Genomic DNA, 17,630 nt, shown 5'->3' with positions numbered 1-17,630 from the left:
GCCCAAATGTTGGCCATTATGGGCGTTTAACGCCCAGCCAGGTACCCTGGCTGGCGTTAAACGCCAGAAACCCCTTCATCACTGGGCGTTTTGCTAAACGCCCAGGATGCTGCACACCTGGCATTAAATGCCCAGAATGGTATCCATTACTGGCATTTAAACGCCCAGAATGGTATCCATTATGGCGTTTAACGTCTAGAGTACCCCTTACTGGCATTTTTTCGCCAGCAAGTTCCTTTTCTCTTCTTTTTGCACTGAATCCTTCTGTAACTCTGTGAATCCCTTCAATTTTGATGATCACCCTTGAGAATATGTATCAAACTTTTATTAAACAAAACAGATAACCTGCTAATGACTGGGTTGCCTCCCAGCAAGCGCTTCTTTATTGTCTTTAGCTGGACCTTTACTGAGATTCATTCAAGCCTCAGTTTTGAGCATTCTAGCTCAAAATTGCTTTCAAGATAATGTTTGATCCTCTGTTCATTAACAATGAACTTTTTATCAGAATCAATATCCTGAAGCTCAACATATCCATATGGTGACACTCCTGTAATCACATACGGACCCCTTCACCGGGATTTAAGTTTTCCTGGGAATAGTTTGAGCCTAGAGTTGAAGAGCAGAACTTTTTGTCCTGGCTCAAAGACTCTGGATGACAACTTCTTGTCATGCCACTTCTTTGCCTTTTCCTTATAAATTTTTGCATTTTCAAAGGCACTGAGTCTAAATTCATCTAGCTCATTTAGCTGGAGTAATCTTTTTTCACCAGCAAACTTAGCATCCAGGTTTAGGAATCTGGTTGCCCAGTAAGCTTTATGTTCCAGTTCCACGGGCAGATGACAGGCCTTGCCATACACAAGTTGGTATGGAGAGGTTCCTATAGGAGTCTTGAATGCTGTTCTATATGCCCACAGAGCATCATCCAAGCTCTTTGCCCAATCCTTTCTACGGGCAATTACAGTCTGTTCCAGGATTCTTTTTAGTTCTCTATTAGAGACTTCAGCTTGCCCATTTGTCTGTGGATGATACGGAGTTGCTACTTTGTGGCTAATTCCATATCGGACCATAGCAGAGTACAGCTGTTTATTGCAGAAATGAGTGCCCTCATCACTGATTAGTACTCTGGAAACACCAAACCTGCTGAAGATGTGTTTCTGGAGGAATTTCAGCACGGTCTTGGTATCATTGTTGGATGTGGCAATTGCTTCTACCCATTTAGATACATAGTCTACTGCCACCAGAATATAAGTGTTTGAGTATGATGGTGGGAAAGGACCCATGAAGTCAATACCCCATACATCAAACAATTCAATCTCTAAGATCCCTTGTTGAGGCATGGCGTACCCGTGAGGCAAGTTACCAGTTCTTTGGCAACTGTCACAGTTACGCACAAACTCTCAGGCATCTCTATAGAGAGTAAGCCAGTAGAAGCCACATTGGAGGACCTTAGTGGCTGTTCGCTCACCTCCGAAATGTCCCCCATACTGTGATCTATGGCAATGCCATAGGATCCTTTGTGCTTCCTCTCTAGGTACACATCTGCGGATCATTCCGTCTGCACATCTCTTAAAGAGATATGGCTCATCCCATAGGTAGTACTTGGCATCTGAAGTTAATTTTTTTCTTTGCACCTGGCTATACTCCTGGGATATGAACCTCACAGCTTTATAATTTGCAATGTCTGCAAACCATGGAGCTTCCTGAATGGCAAAGAGTTGCTCATCTGGAAAGGTCTCAGAGATCTCAGTAGAAGGGAGGGATGCCCCAGCTACTGGTTCTATTCTGGACAGATGATCAGCTACTTGGTTCTCTGTCCCTTTTCTGTCTCTTATTTATATCAAACTCTTGCAGAAGCAGCACCCACCTTATGAGCCTGGGTTTTAAATCCTGCTTTGTGAGTAAGTATTTAAGAGCAGCATGGTCAGTGTACACAATCACTTTTGACCCTACTAAATAGGATCTAAACTTGTCAACGGCATAGACCACTGCAAGTAACTCTTTTTCTGTGGTTGTGTAATTCTTCTGTGCGTCATTTAGAACACGGCTAGCATAATAAATGACGTGCAGAAGCTTGTTATGCCTCTGTCCCAACACTGCAGCAACGGCATGGTCACTGGCATCACACATTAGTTCGAATGGCAATGTCCAGTCTGGTGCAGAGATGACTGGTGCTGTGACCAGCTTGGCTTTCAGGGTCTCAAACGCCTGCAGACACTGTGTGTCAAACACAAATGGTGTGTCAGCAGCTAGCAGGTTGCTTAGAGGTTTTGCAATTTTTGAAAAATCCTTTATAAACCTTCTGTAGAATCCTGCATGCCCCAGAAAGCTTCTGATTGCCTTAACATTGGCAGGTGGTGGTAATTTTTCAATTACCTCTACCTTTGCTTGATCCACCTCTATTCCCTTGCTTGAAATTTTGTGCCCAAGGACAATTCCTTTAGTCACCATAAAGTGACATTTCTCCCAGTTTAAGACCAGGTTAGTCTCTTGGCATCTTTTCAGGATAAGTGCTAGATGGTTAAGGCAGGAGCTGAATGAGTCTCCAAATACTGAGAAGTCATCCATGAAGATTTCCAGAAATTTCTCTACCATATCTGAGAAGATAGAGAGCATGCACCTCTGAAAGGTTGCAGGTGCATTACACAGACCAAAAGGCATCCTTCTGTAGGCAAACACTCTAAAAAGACATGTGAATGCTGTTTTCTCTTGGTCCTGAGGATCTACTGCAATTTGGTTGTAACCTGAATAGCCATCCAAAAAGCAATAATATTCATGACCTGCCAGTCTCTCTAGCATCTGGTCTATGAATGGTAAAGGAAAATGATCCTTCCTGGTGGCTGTATTGAGCCTTCTGTAATCAATACACATACGCCATCCTGTAACTGTTCTTGTAGGAACCAGTTCATTCTTTTCATTATGAACCACTGTCATGCCTCCCTTCTTGGGGACAACGTGGACAGGGCTCACCCAGGGGCTATCAGAAATAGGATAAATAATCCCAGCCTCTAGTAACTTAGTGACCTCTTTCTGCACCACCTCCTTCATGGTTGGATTTAGCCGCCTCTGTGGTTGAACCACTGGCTTTGCATTATCCTCCAATAGGATCTTGTGCATGCATCTTGCTGGGCTAATGCCCTTAAGATCATTTATGGACCATCCAAGAGCTATCTTGTGTGTCCTTAACACTTTAATTAGTGCTTCCTCTTCCTGTGAATTTAAAGCAGAGCTTATGATCACTGGAAAAGTATTACCTTCTCCCAGAAATACATACTTCAGGGATGGTGGTAGTGGTTTGAGCTCAGGTTTGGGAGGTTTTTCCTCTTCCTGAGGAATTTTTAGAGGTTCTTCTATTTCCTCTGGTTCTTCCTGATCAGGCTGAACATCTTTAAAGATGTCCTCTAGCTCTGATTTGAGACTCTCAGTTATATTGATCTCTTCCACCAAAGAGTCAATAATGTCAGCGCTCATGCAGTCATTTAATGTGTCTGGATGCTGCATAGCTTTGACAGCATTCAACTTGAACTCATCCTCATTGACTCTCAGGGTCACTTCCCCTTTTTGTACATCAATGAGGGTTCGTCCAGTTGCTAGGAAGGGTCTCCCTAGGATGAGAGTTGCACTCTTGTGCTCCTCCATTTCCAGCACTACAAAGTCAGTTGGAAAGGCGAATGGCCCAACCTTGACAATCATGTCCTCAATTATGCCTGATGGATATTTAATGGAGCCATCAGCAAGTTGGAGACATATCCGGGTTGGTTTGACTTCTTCAGTCAACCCAAGCTTTCTGATAGTGGATGCAGGTATTAGATTGATACTTGCTCCAAGGTCACATAGGGCTGTCTTGGTACAAGCACCTTCTAATGTGCATGGTATCATAAAGCTTCCTGGAACTTGAAGCTTTTCTGGTAAGCTTTTTAGAATGACTGCACTGCATTTTTCAGTGAGAAACACTTTTTCAGTTTCTCTCCAACCCTTCTTATGACTTAAGATCTCTTTCATGAACTTAGCATAAGAAGGTATTTTCTCAAGTGCCTCTGCAAACGGAATCATTATTTTAAGAGTCCATAGATAGTCTGCAAAGTGGGCAAACTGTTTATCTTGTTCCGCTTGGTGGAGTTTTTGAGGATAAGACATCTTGGCTTTATATTCTTCAACCTTAGTTGCTGCAGGTTTATTCCCTACAGAGGTGGTTGGAGAAGCCTTTTTAGAGGGGTTACTATCAGCACTCTCATGTGTCTGATTCCTCATTGGCATTTGAACGCCAGGATTAGGTGAGAAATGGGCATTTAACGCCTACTTTTCCCCCCTTTCTGGCGTTTGAACGCCAGAATTGGACAAGGAATGGGCGTTTAACGCCAACTTTCTCCCCCTCTTTCTGGCGTTTGAACGCCAGGAGTATTCCTCTCTGGGCTCTTACTGTCCTCAGAGGGATTTTGGACAGTGGTTTGGTTATCCTCTGTCAGTTGTTCCTTTCTTGTCTTTTTGCCACTTTGAGCAGTGTTATTCAATGTCTTTCCACTCCTCAGTTAAACTGCTTGGCATTCTTCTGTTATCTGTTTAGATAATTGCTGTTTTGTCTGATTCAACTGTAATTCTATGTTTTTGTTAGCAATTTTAGTTTCTTGGAGCATCTCTTTAAATTCTGCTAACTGTTTTGTCATCAGGTGTAATTGCTGATTAAGCTCAACAATCTGTTCTTGAGGATTAGGATCAGTAGCTACTGTCATAGCTTCTTCTTTTGTAGAGGACTCATTGCTAGAGTACAAATGTTGATTTCTAGCAACAGTATCTATGAGTTCTTGAGCCTTTTCAATTGTTTTCCTCATGTGTATAGATCCACCAGCTGAGTGGTCTAAAGACATCTGAGCTTTTTCTGTGAGCCCATAGTAGAAGATGTCTAACTGTACCCATTCTGAAAATATTTTAGAGGGGCATTTCCTTAGCATACCTCTATACCTCTCGCAGGCATTATAAAGGGATTTATTATCCTCTTGTTTAAAGCCTTGGATGTCTAGCCTTAGCTGTGTCATCCTTTTTGGAGGGTAAAATTGATTCAGGAATTTATCTGATAACTGTCTCCATGTTTTTATACTTGCTGTGGGTTGGTTATTCAACCACCTCTTAGCTTGATCTTTTACAGCAAATGGAAACAGTAATACTCTGTAGACATCCTGATCCACCTCTTTATCACGTAATGTGTCAGCAATTTGTAAGAACTGTGCCAGAAACTCAGTAGGTTCTTCCTGTGGAAAACCGAAATACTGGAAATTTTGCTGCACCATGATAATGAGTTGAGGATTTAGCTCAAAGCTGCTTGCTTTAATGGGAGGTATACAGATGCTACTCCCATATGCAGTTGTAATGGGGTTAGCATATGACCCCAGAGTCCTTCTGGACTGCTCACTTCCACTTAGGTCCATGATGGAGAAAGGGAGATGATGTGGATATTATTTTGTTTTATTATTATTATATATAAAAAAAAAATTTTTAAAAAAATAACCAAAAATAGTAAAATAAATTAAATGGAAAATAAAATAAAGATTCAAAAACCAAAAGAGAATAAAATCAAAACAAATGGAAGACTAAATTAATTAATTAATCAAAAAGATTTTGGAATTAGCAATTAAAAAGATATGATTGATAATTATTTTGAAAAAGATTTATTTTTTTGAAAAAAGGAAAGAGAAAAACAACAAAATGACACCAAACTTAAAATTTTTAGAAGATCAAGCATAAATTTTCGAAAATTTTAAAGGAAAACACAAAGAAGACACCAAACTTAGAATTTTTAAGGATCAAGAAAGGACTAAGAACATGCAATTGACACCAAACTTAAAATATGAAACTAAACTCAAATAAAAGAGTCTAAACCAACAAAAATAAAATAGTACTAATCTAAGTAACAAGATAAACCGTCAGTTGTCCAAACTCGAACAATCCCCGGCAATGGCGCCAAAAACTTGGTGCACAAAATTGCAGTCACACTTTTGCAATTCCGCACAACTAACCAGCAAGTGCACTGGGTCGTCCAAGTAATACCTTACGTGAGTAAAGGTCGATCCCACGGAGATTGTCGGCTTGAAGCAAGCTATGGTTATCTTGTAACTCTTAGTCAGGATATCAATAATTATCAGGTTTAGTTGTGAAAAGTAAAAGAACATGAAATAAGTACTTGTTTTGTAGTAATGGAGAATAGGTTGAGATTTTGGAGATGCTCTATCTTCTGAATCTCTACTTTCCTACTGTCTTCTTCTTCATGCACACAAGGCTCCTTCCATGGCAAGTTGTATGTAGGGTTTCACCGTTGTCAATGGCTACCTCCCATCCTCTCAGTGAAAATGTTCAACGCGCTCTGTCACAGCACGGCTATCCATCAGTCGGTTCTCGATCATGTCGGAATAGAATCCAGTGATTTTTTTGCGTCTGTCACTAACGCCCCACAATCGCGAGTTTGAAGCTCATCACAGTCATTCAATCCCTGAATCCTACTCAGAATACCACAGACAAGGTTTAGACCTTCCGGATTCTCTTGAATGCTGCCATCAATTCTAGCTTATACCACGAAGATTCTGATTAAAGAATCCAAGAGATATCTACTCAATCTAAGGTAGAACGGAGGTGGTTGTCAGGCACACGTTCATAGGTGAGAATGATGATGAGTGTCACAGATCATCACATTCATCAAGTTTAGGAACAAGTGATATCTTAGAATAGAAGCAAGCGTGATTGAATGAAAAACAGTAGTAATTGCATTGATCCATCAAGACACAACAGAGCTCCTCACCCCCAACCATGGGGTTTAGAGACTCATGCCGTAGAAGGTACAATATGAAATGTGTAAAGTGTCATGAGGTAGAGATACAATGTCAAAAGGTCCTATTAATAGTGAACTAGTAACCTAGGATATACAGAAATGAGTAAATGACGTAAAAATCCACTTTCGGGGTCCACTTGGTGTGTGCTTGGGCTGAGCATTGAAGCTTTCATGTGTAGAGACTTTTTCTGGAGTTAAACGCCAGCTTTTGTGCCAGTTTGGGGGTTTAACTCCAATTTTTGTGCCAGTTCCGGCGTTAAACGCTGGGAATTCTGAAGCTGATTTGCAACGCCGATTTGGGCCATCAAATCTCGGGCAAAGTATGGACTATTATACATTGCTGGAAAGCCCAGGATGTCCACTTTCCAACGCAGTTCAGAGCGGGCCAATTGGGCATCTGTAGCTCCAGAAAATCCACTTCGAGTACAGGGAGGTCAGAATCCAACAGCATCTGCAGTCCTTTTCAACCTCTGAATCAGATTTTTGCTCAGGTCCCTCAATTTTAGCCAAAAAATACCTGAAATCATAGAAAAACACACAAATTCATAATAAAGTCCAGAAAAGTGAATTTTAACTAAAAACCAATAAAAATATAATAAAAACTAACTAAAACATACTAAAAACATACTGAAAACAATGCCAAAAAGCGTATAAATTTTCCGTTCATCAATCCATCACAAGTTAAGATGACTTAGCCAAAAAGTTTCTAGCTAGATATTCCATCCAGAAGGACAAAGCGAAACACGCTCCAAGCCTATTAGGAATCAAACAGGGAGATCGGGAGAGTCTTCGATCTTATATGGAAAGATTCAACAAAGCATGCCAGGACATACAAAGTTTACCAATAGAAGCAGCCATCATGGATCTCATTAATGGTCTGCGGGAAGGACCCTTTAGTCACTCCATATCAAAGAAACACCCAACATCTCTGAATGAAATGCAAGAACGAGCAGAGAAGTATATCAACATGGAAGAAAATTCTCGGCTAGGGGAGACCTCAAAACCCGGATTTTCCTACTCTTTCCGGGATAAGGATAAAGAGTCCAAGAAAAAATAAGATCAACATGGAGAGAAGCCTAAAAAATACCACAATTACACTCCTCTTTGAGTATCTCTTGTGGACGTTTACCGAGAAGTATGCCACACTGAGAAGATCCCACCAACTCGCCCAATCAAAAGTAAAAAAGGAGGGGGAAATTAGACAGAATATTGTGAATACCATCTAATCTATGGACATCCTACCAACGAGTGCTTCAACTTAAAGAATGTCATAGAAAAATTGGTAAAAGAGGGGCGACTAGATCGGTACTTAGCTAACAAAACGGATGAACCCAGAAAAAGAAGAAGAGACGAAGAGGTCAGACGAACTGAACGACCACCTCACACCCCGGAGAGACACGTTCACATGATAAATGGAGGATTCGCAGGAGGAGGGATCTCAAAATCATCTCGCAAAAGGCACCTTAAAGAAGTATATCAGGTTGGGGGAGGAGAAGGATCACCCGACCTCCCTACTATCACCTTTACCCAAGAAGACACAGCAGGCATCATCCCAGGACATGATGACCCATGGTCATTACAATTGTACTGGCTAATGCTAATCTCCACCGTACATTAGTGGACCAAGGAATCTCCACAGACATCTTGTTTAAATCGGCCTTCGACAAACTCGACTTACAAGAAAGAGAGCTCAGAGCATACCCGAACAACCTGTTCGGACTAGGAAACACTCCAATCCAACCACTTGGATACATCTCACTATAACCAACCTTTAGAAAGGGAACCCGATCGAGGACACTTAACATAGACTATATCGTAATCGACGTAAGCTCATTCTACAACGCCCTGATAGGTTGGACAACACTGAATCAGATTGTCGAAGTAGTTTTAACTCCACATCTATGCATGAAGTTCCCAACTCCTGAAGAGATCGCCACGATAAAAGGAGACAAAAAAATTGCATGACGCTGTTACAACGAAAGTTTGACCCTCAGAGGCAAAGGAGAAGAAACACCATCGAATTTGGAGGAGTTTGAGATTGGGAAGAACTTTGTCCACAACCTACGGGTGAGATCGAGGAAGTCCAGATCGGAGATATCCCGGATAAAACAACAAATATTGGGACAGCCTTGAAAAGAGATATAAAGGAGCCTATGGTACAGTTCCTAAAGGATAATGCCGACCTCTTTGCATGGAAGGCCGCAGACATGCCGGGCATAGACCCCAAACTAATGCGCCACAAACTGGCGGTATACCCAGGATCTCGGCTAGTGTAGCAGAGGTGTAGGAAACTCAGACCAAAAAGGTCTCAAGCTGTGGAAGAACAGGTACAAGCCCTACTGGAGGTAGGATTCATAAGAGAGGTCAAATACCCACTATGACTAGCCAACATTGTCTTGGTAAAAAAGTCAAATGGGAAGTGGCGAATGTGCACCGACTACACAGATCTCAATAAAGCCTACCCAAAAGATCCCTATCCACTCCCAAGTCGATACTCTAGTGGATGCCTCTTCCGGGTACAAGTACCTCTTGTTCATGGATGCCTATTCAGGATACAATCGAATCCCGATGTACCCACCTGATCAAGAAAAGACCTCATTCCTAACCCCCAAAGGCATATTATTGTTATGTCGTCATGCTATTCGGACTCAAAAACGCAGGAGCTACCTACCAACGCTTGATGAACAAAGTCTTCGCAGAACACATTGGGAAACTAATGGAGGTGTATGTAGATGACATGCTGGTAAAAACACAGAGTGAGGAATCATTACTGTCCGACCTCACCAAAGTGTTCGACACCATACGAAAGCATGGGATGCGACTTAACCCAGCAAAGTGTACCTTTGCAGTAGAAGCTGGCAAATTCTTAGGCTTCATGCTCACACAAAGAGGAATTGAAGCAAACCCGGATAAATGCTGGGCCATACTTGACATGAAAAGTCCAACCTATGTCAAAGAGGTACAACAGCTCAACGAAAGACTGGTAGCCCTATCCAGATTTCTAGCCGGGTCGGCCATAAGATCTCTCCCCTTCTATGCCATGTTAAGGAAAGGAAAGAGGTTTGAATGGATGATGGAGTGCGAGCAGGCTTTCCAGAATTTCAAAAGATTTTTGGGACAACCACCTATCCTTACCTAACCACGGGAAGAAGAACCACTTGTATTATACCTCGTAGTTGGAACTCGGGCAATAGCTTCAACATTAGTTAGGGAAGACGAAGGTAGGCAACAACCCATCTACTTTATTAGCAAAGCTCTGTAGGGAGCCGAACTGAACTACCAAAAGATAGAAAAATTTACCTACGCTCTTATACTTACTTCCCGTTGACTTCGCCCATATTTCCAAGCTCACACCATTAGGGTTCGGATCAACCAGCCCATAAAAGGCATTCTACAGAAAACAGACTTAGCAGGAAGAATCCTACAATGGGCTGTTGAATTATCTGAGATCGTTCTCCAATACAAAGCTCGAATGGCCATCAAGTCATAGTATTTGGCCGACTTCATCGCTGAGTACACTGACACCCCGGGAACCCCAACAAAATGGAATCTCTATGTAGACAGCTCTTCAAACAAGACCGGGAGTGGTGCAGGGGTAATAATAGAAAGCGATCAGGGAACTCAGATCGAACTTTCCTTAAAGTTCGAATTCCCTGCTTCAAATAATCAGGCTGAATACGAGGCATTATTAGCTGGTTTGAGGATGGCTAAAGAGGTGGGAGTTCAAAAGCTTATCATATTCAGCGATTCACAAGTAGTCACCTCACAAATAGTAGGGAGCTACCAAGATAAGGACCTGTTTCGGGGGTTACCTGAAACTGAAGGTCGATCTCAAACGAGATCTCCGAGGTGGGTCGGAGTTGTTATGTCCGACTTGTTGATGGTGTCTGGAGCCGCCGTGTCTGACTTGTTGGACTTGGTGATGGTGCTGATCCTTCATCCCCGGAGGGTGAGGGGTACCTGCAAGGGACTCCGATGCTTAAGTTAGCAAGGTTATTAATCAGGTTTTTAGTAGAATCAGAGTATGAGTTATACCTGGGTGCTCCAGTGTATTTATAATGGTGTAGAGAGACCTTCCTTAGATAAGATAAGTTAGTTATCTTATCTTATCTTTATTTTTCAAGTGAGGTCATCTTATCTTTAAGGGAACCGCCTTCATCTCTATAGGCTTGGGCTGCCCTTTGATTTAGGTCGTGTTCCTCTGTTTGGGCCCTTTATTGGGCTTTTCTGGTAGTTTGGCCGAACTCTTTAAGAAGAGGTCGGACTCTCCTGACCCGAAGAGGTCGGTCGCTTTGTCTGTAGAACATCCCGGGTCAGACAGCTCGACCCAGGGTATGAACAGTGCCCCTGCTCAAGCTCGGTTTCCCTTTGGAGGTAAGGTCTTAGTTTTTAAGACTTTGAAACTTTTTCGGGTGGAGCCGAACTCGAGCATTTTGTCGACTTTATCTTTGTAGAGTTTCTTTTTAAATGCGGAACGTTTCGCTTCCTCTGAGAGCGCACGCTTTTGGATTAGTGTCCCTGCCTTGGGAACGTACGAGGGTTTTTAAATGCCCTCATTAATTGGTTTTAATGCTTCGTTTCTTTGATCTTTTTGAACTTTTCACCAAACGGTTTCTCTTCTCTATTTCGTAACTTTCCTTTTCTTTCTCATCTTCTGTTTTCCCTGAAAGCTTTACGTTTCTTGGTGTCTCAACGTGGTTTCGGCGATCGTGAGTGCTTCCGACAGCAGCTTCTGGCCTCTTCGTCTTCAACCCTCTTCCGCATTCTTCTCCTTTTTCAGGTTGGTTTTTCTTTTTCTTCCGTCGTCTATTTTGCTACTCCGTATTTGTTTTTTTGAAGTTCTGACTGAGTGCATGTTGGAAGGTTTATCACTGTGATGCATGCCTTCTGGTCTTCTTATAGTCTTTATGTATGCTTCTGGGTGTTTTCTCTTGATTTTGCTTTTTAGGGCTTCGTATGCTACTCTTGTTTTGCTGAACTTTGTTTATTTTGAGAAAGTTTGCTCCTTTTGATGGCTTTTTGATCTTCTTCGCGTTTATTTTTCTTGGAAAGGGTTTCTGCTGAGACATTAGTCTTGTGGATTTTCCTGGATCTTTATTCCCTGATTGCCTCCAAAGGATGCCCCTGGACTCTGGGTTATGTCCTGGGGTTTTCCTTTTTATCTGCTGTACCGCACTGGATTGTGCTATCCGAGTTGTTTTGATTTCGTCTGGGATGTCTTTACCTTTTTAGTAACCCAATCTTTTTTCTTGCTTTGTAGGTGATGAGCGGATAATTTATACGCTTTTTGGCATTGTTTTTAGGTAGTTTTTAGTATGATCTAGTTACTTTTAGGGATGTTTTCATTAGTTTTTATGATAAATTCACATTTCTGGACTTTACTATGAGTTTGTGTGTTTTTCTGTGATTTCAGGTATTTTCTGGCTGAAATTGAGGGACCTGAGCAAAACTCTGATAGGAGGCTGACAAAGGACTGCTGATGCTGTTGGAATCTGACCTCCCTGCACTCGAAATAGATTTTCTGGAGCTACAAAACTCCAAATGGCGCGCTCTCAACGGCGTTGGAAAGTAGACATCTAGAGATTTCCAGCAATATATAATAGTCCATACTTTATTCGTGATTAGACGACGTAAACTGGCGCTCAACGCCAGTTCCATGTTGCTGTCTGGAGTCAAACGCCAGAAACACGTCACGAACCGGAGTTGAACGCCCAAAACACGTTACAACTTGGCATTCAACTCCAAGAGAAGCCTCAGCTCGTGGATAGATCAGGCTCAGCCCAAACATACACCAAGTGGGCCCCGAAAGTGAATTTATGCATCAATTACTTATCTTTGTAAACCCTAGTAGCTAGTTTAGTATAAATAGAACTTTTTACTAGTTTATTAGAGGCCTCTTTTTGATCATTCGGTCTTGTGACCACGTTTGGGGGCTGGCCATTCGGCCATGCCTGAACCTTTCACTTATATATTTTCAACGGTGGAGTTTCTACACACCATAGATTAAGGGTGTGGAGCTCTGCTGTACCTCAAGTTTCAATGCAATTACTATTATTTTCAATTCAATTCAATTTATTCCTGTTCTAAGATATTCGTTGCACTTCAACTTGATGAATGTGATGATCCGTGACACTCATCATCATTCTCACCTATGAAAGCACGTGACTGACAACCACTTTCGTTCTACCTTAGACCGGGCGCATATCTCTTGGATTCCTTAATCAGAATCTTCGTGGTATAAGCTAGAATTGATGGCGGCATTCATGGGAATCCAGAAAGTCTAACCTTGTCTGTGGTATTCCGAGTAGGATTCCGGGATTGAATGACTGTGACGAGCTTCAAACTCCTGAAGGCTGGGCGTTAGTGATAGACGCAAAAGAATCACGGGATTCTATTCCAACCTGATTGAGAACCGACAGATGATTAGCCGTGCTGTGACAGAGCATTTGGACCATTTTCACTGAGAGGATGGGATGTAGCCATTGACAATGTGATGCCCTACATACAGCTTGCCATGGAAAGGAGTAAGAAGGATTGAATGAAAGTAGTAGGAAAGCAGAGATTCAACAGGGACAAGCATCTTCATGCGCTTATCTGAAATTCCCACCATTAATTTACATAAGTATTTCTATCCTATTTTATTTATCTTTTAATTATCTAATCCAATCACATTTGAATCAGCCTGACTGAGATCTACAAGATAACCATAGATTGCTTCACACCAACAATCTCCGTGGGATCGACCCTTACTCACGTAAGGTATTACTTGGACGACCCAGTGCACTTGCTGGTTAGTTGTGCGGAGTTGTGACTAAGTGTAATTCACGTGTGAGAGCTACCAAACTATTGGAGCCATTGTTGATGATCACAAATCCGTGCACCATGTTTTTGGCGCCGTTGCCGCGGATTGTTTGAGTTTGGACAACTAACGGTTCATCTTGTTGCTCAGATTAGGTAATTTTTTTTATTTTATTTTCTTTTCAAAAAGTTTTCAAAATCATTTTTCAAAATTCCTCATCTGTTTTCGAAAATTATTCTAAATTTTTGAGAATGAATTCTAGAGTTTAATAGTAACATGTTAAAGACTGGTTGGCTGTAAAGCCATATCCAAATTCTTTTGGACTGAGGTTTCCAACCATCATCATAGAGGCAAGTTAATTGGAATATCAATTGTTACATGCCTGATTTATATCTTCTAAAGCTGGCTGGCTATTAAGCCATGCCCAACCCTTGGATTGGAGCTTTAGACCAACATTGAAAGATTCCTGGAATTCTTCTTAAAGATTTTGAATTTCTTATTTTCTTTTTCCATATGTTTTTCGAAAATAAATAAAGAAAATACTAAAAAAATCATAAAATCATAAAAATAAAAAATATTTTGTGTTTCTTGTTTGAGTCTTGAGTCAATTTTTAAGTTTGGTGTCAATTTCATGCTTTAAAATTTTTTCTTGCATTTTTCGAAAATTCATGCATTCATGGTGTTCTTCATGATCTTCAAGTTGTTCTTGACAAGTCTTCTTGTTTGATCTTGATGTTTTCTTGTTTTGTGTTGTTTGTTGTTTTTCATATGCATTTTTCGTTTATTAGAGTCCATGCATTAAAGATTTCTAAGTTTGGTGTCTTGCATGTTTTCTTTGCATAAAAAATTTTCAAAATTATGCTCTTGATGTTCATCATGATCTTCAAAGTGTTCTTGATGTTCATCTTGACATTCATAGTGTTCTTGCATGCATCATGTGTTTTGATCCAAAATTTTCATGTTTTGGGTCATGTTTGTGTTTTTCTCTCTCCTCATTAAAAATTCAAAAATCAAAAAAATATATTTTCCTTATTTCCCTCCAAATTTTTGAAATTTTGGGTTGACTTGGTCAAAAATTTTTAAAAATTAGTGTTTCTTATAAGTCAAGTCAAATTTTCAATTTTAAAAATCTTATCTTCTCAAAACTTTTTCAAAAATCAAATCTTCTTCATTTTTTCTATTTATTTTCGAAAATTTCAAAATATTTTTTTCAAAACAATCTTTTTCTTAATTTTATTTCAAATTTTCGAAATTACACTAACAAGTAATGTGATTGATTAAAAATTTTGAAGTTTGTTACTTTCTTGTTAAAAAAGGTTCAATCTTTAAATTCTAGAATCATATCTTTTAGTTTCTTGTTAGTTAAGTAATTAATTTTAATTTTAAAAATTAAATCTTTTTCAAATCCTATCTTTTTATCATATCTTCTTATCTTATTATATTTTCAAATTTGATTTTAATATCTTTTTCAACTAACTATTTGACTTTTTGTTTGTTTATTATCTTTTTCAAAACCACCTAACTACTTTTTCCTCTTTAATTTTCGAAAATATCTCATTCCTTTTTCAAAATTTTTTTTAAATTAATTGATTGTTTTAAATTTAAATTTTAATTATATCTTATCTTTAATTTTCAAAAATCATTAACTACTTTTTCAAAATTATTTTCGAATTCTCCCTCTCTTCTCTTCTTCTATTTATTTATTTATTTACTAACACTTCTCTTCACCTCTCTTCATCTCCAATCACTGCTTCTATCCTCACCCTTGTGATTGGATTCTCCACTTTTATTCCTTTCTTCTTCTACTAACAATAAGGAACCTATTTACTGTGACATAGAGGATTCCTCTTTCTTTTCTTGTTCTCTTCTTCCCTATATGAGCAGGAACAAGGAAAAAGGCATTCTTGTTGAAGCTGATCCTGAACCTGAAAGGACTCTGAAGAGGAAACTAAGAGAAGCTAAATTACAACAATCCAGAGATAACCTTTCTGAAATTTTCGACCAAGAGAAGGAGATGGTAGCCGAACCCAACAACAATAATGCAAGGAGAATGCTAGGTGATTTCACTAAACCAACGTCCAAATTTGATGGAAGAAGCATCTCTATTCCGGCCATGGAGCAAAAAATTTTGAGCTGAAACCTCAATTAGTTGCTCTAATGCAACAGAACTGCAAGTTTCATGGACTTTCATCTGAAGATCCTTACCAGTTTTTAACTGAGTTCTTGCAGATTTGTGAGACTGTAAAGACGAATGGAGTAGATCCTGAAGTCTACAGGCTCATGCTTTTCCCTTTTGCTGTAAGAGACAAAGCTAGAACATGGTTGGACTCACAACCTAAAGATAGCCTGGACTCCTGGGATAAGCTGGTAACGGCCTTCTTGGATAAATTCTTTCCTCCTCAAAAGCTGAGCAAGCTTAGAGTGGATGTTCAAACCTTCAAGCAAAAAGATGGTGAATCCCTCTATGAAGCTTGGGAAAGATACAAGCAGATGACCAAAAAGTGTCCTTCTGACATATTTTCAGAATGGACCATATTAGATATATTCTATTATGGTCTATCTGAGTTTTCCAAAATGTCATTGGACCATTCTGCAGGTGGATCCATTCACTTAAAGAAAATGCCTGCAGAAGCTCAAGAACTTATTGACATGGTTGCAAATAATCAATTCATGTACATTTCTGAGAGGAATTCCGTGAATAATGAGACGCCTCAGAGGAAGGGAGTTCTTGAAATTGATGCTCTGAATGCCATATTGGCTCAAAACAAAGTGTTGACTCAGCAAGTCAACATGATTTCTCAAAGTCTGAATGGATGGCAAAATGCATCCAACAGTACTAAAGAGGCAGCTTCTGAAGAAGCTTATGATCCTAAGAACCCTGCAATAGCAGAGGTAAATTACATGGGTGAACCTTATGGAAACACCTATAATTCATCATGGAGAAATCATCCAAATTTCTCATGGAAGGATCAACAAAAGCCTCAACAAGGCTTTAATAATGGTGGAAGAAACAGGCTAAGCAACAACAAGTCTTTTCCATCATCTTCTTAGCAACAGACAGAGAATTCTGAGCAGAGCTCCTCTAATTTAGCAAATTTAGTCTCTGATCTGTCTAAGGCCACTTTAAGTTTCATGAGTGAAACAAGGTCCTCCATCAGAAATTTGGAGGCACAAGTGGGCCAGCTGAGTAAGAAAGTCACTGAAACTCCTCCCAGTACTCTCCCAAGCAATACAGAAGAAAATCCAAGAGGAGAGTGCAAGGCCATTGATGTAATCAATATGGCCGAATGCACAAGGGAGGAGAAGGACGAAAATCCTAGTGAAGAAGACCTCCTGGGACATCTCTCAAACAAGAAGGAGTTCCCTATTGAGGACCTAAGGGAATCTGAGGTTCATATAGAGACCATAGAGATTCTACTAAATCTCCTTCTGCCATTCATGAGCTCTGAAGACTATTCTTCCTCAGAAGAGGATGAAGATATAACTGGAGAGGAAGTTGCTCAATATCTAGGAGCTATCATGAAGCTGAATGCCAAGTTATTTGGTAATGAGACTTGGGAAGGTGAACCTCCCTTGCTCATTAGTGAACTTGATACATGGGCTCAGCAAACCTTACCTAAAAAGAAACAAGATCCTGGCAAATTCTTAATACCCTATACCATAGGCACCATGACCTTTAACAAGGCTCTGTGTGACCTGGGGTCAGGCATAAACCTTATGCCACTCTCTGTAATGGAGAAGCTAGGGATCATTGAGGTACAGCCTGCCTTATTCTCATTACAATTGGCAGACAAGTCAGTAAGATAGGCTTATGGATTAGTAGAGGACGTATTAGTAAAGGTTGAAGGCCTTTACATCCCTGCTGATTTCATAATCTTAGACACTAGGAAGGAAGAGGATGAATGCATCATCCTTGGAAGACCTTTCCTAGCCACAACAAGTGCTGTGATTGATGTTAACAGACGAGAATTAGTCCTTCAATTGAATAGGGACTACCTTGTGTTTAAGGCACACGGC

At 40.3% G+C, this 17,630-nt stretch overlaps 1 non-coding gene across 1 annotated transcript; it reads right to left on the bottom strand.

Annotated features, from left to right (window-relative positions):
• Positions 1-16,025: 16,025 nt before the first annotated feature.
• LOC130938221 (small nucleolar RNA R71) lies at positions 16,026-16,129 on the bottom strand. The gene has a single exon (XR_009069395.1). It is a non-coding gene; the product is annotated as a small nucleolar RNA R71 (small nucleolar RNA).
• Positions 16,130-17,630: the final 1,501 nt, after the last annotated feature.

This window comes from Arachis stenosperma, chromosome 6 (assembly GCF_014773155.1).
Source record: "Arachis stenosperma cultivar V10309 chromosome 6, arast.V10309.gnm1.PFL2, whole genome shotgun sequence".
Classification (NCBI taxonomy): Eukaryota; Viridiplantae; Streptophyta; class Magnoliopsida; order Fabales; family Fabaceae; genus Arachis; species Arachis stenosperma.
The sequence above is the reverse complement of the archived record's forward strand: the minus strand, read 5'-3'. Positions and strand labels throughout refer to the sequence as shown.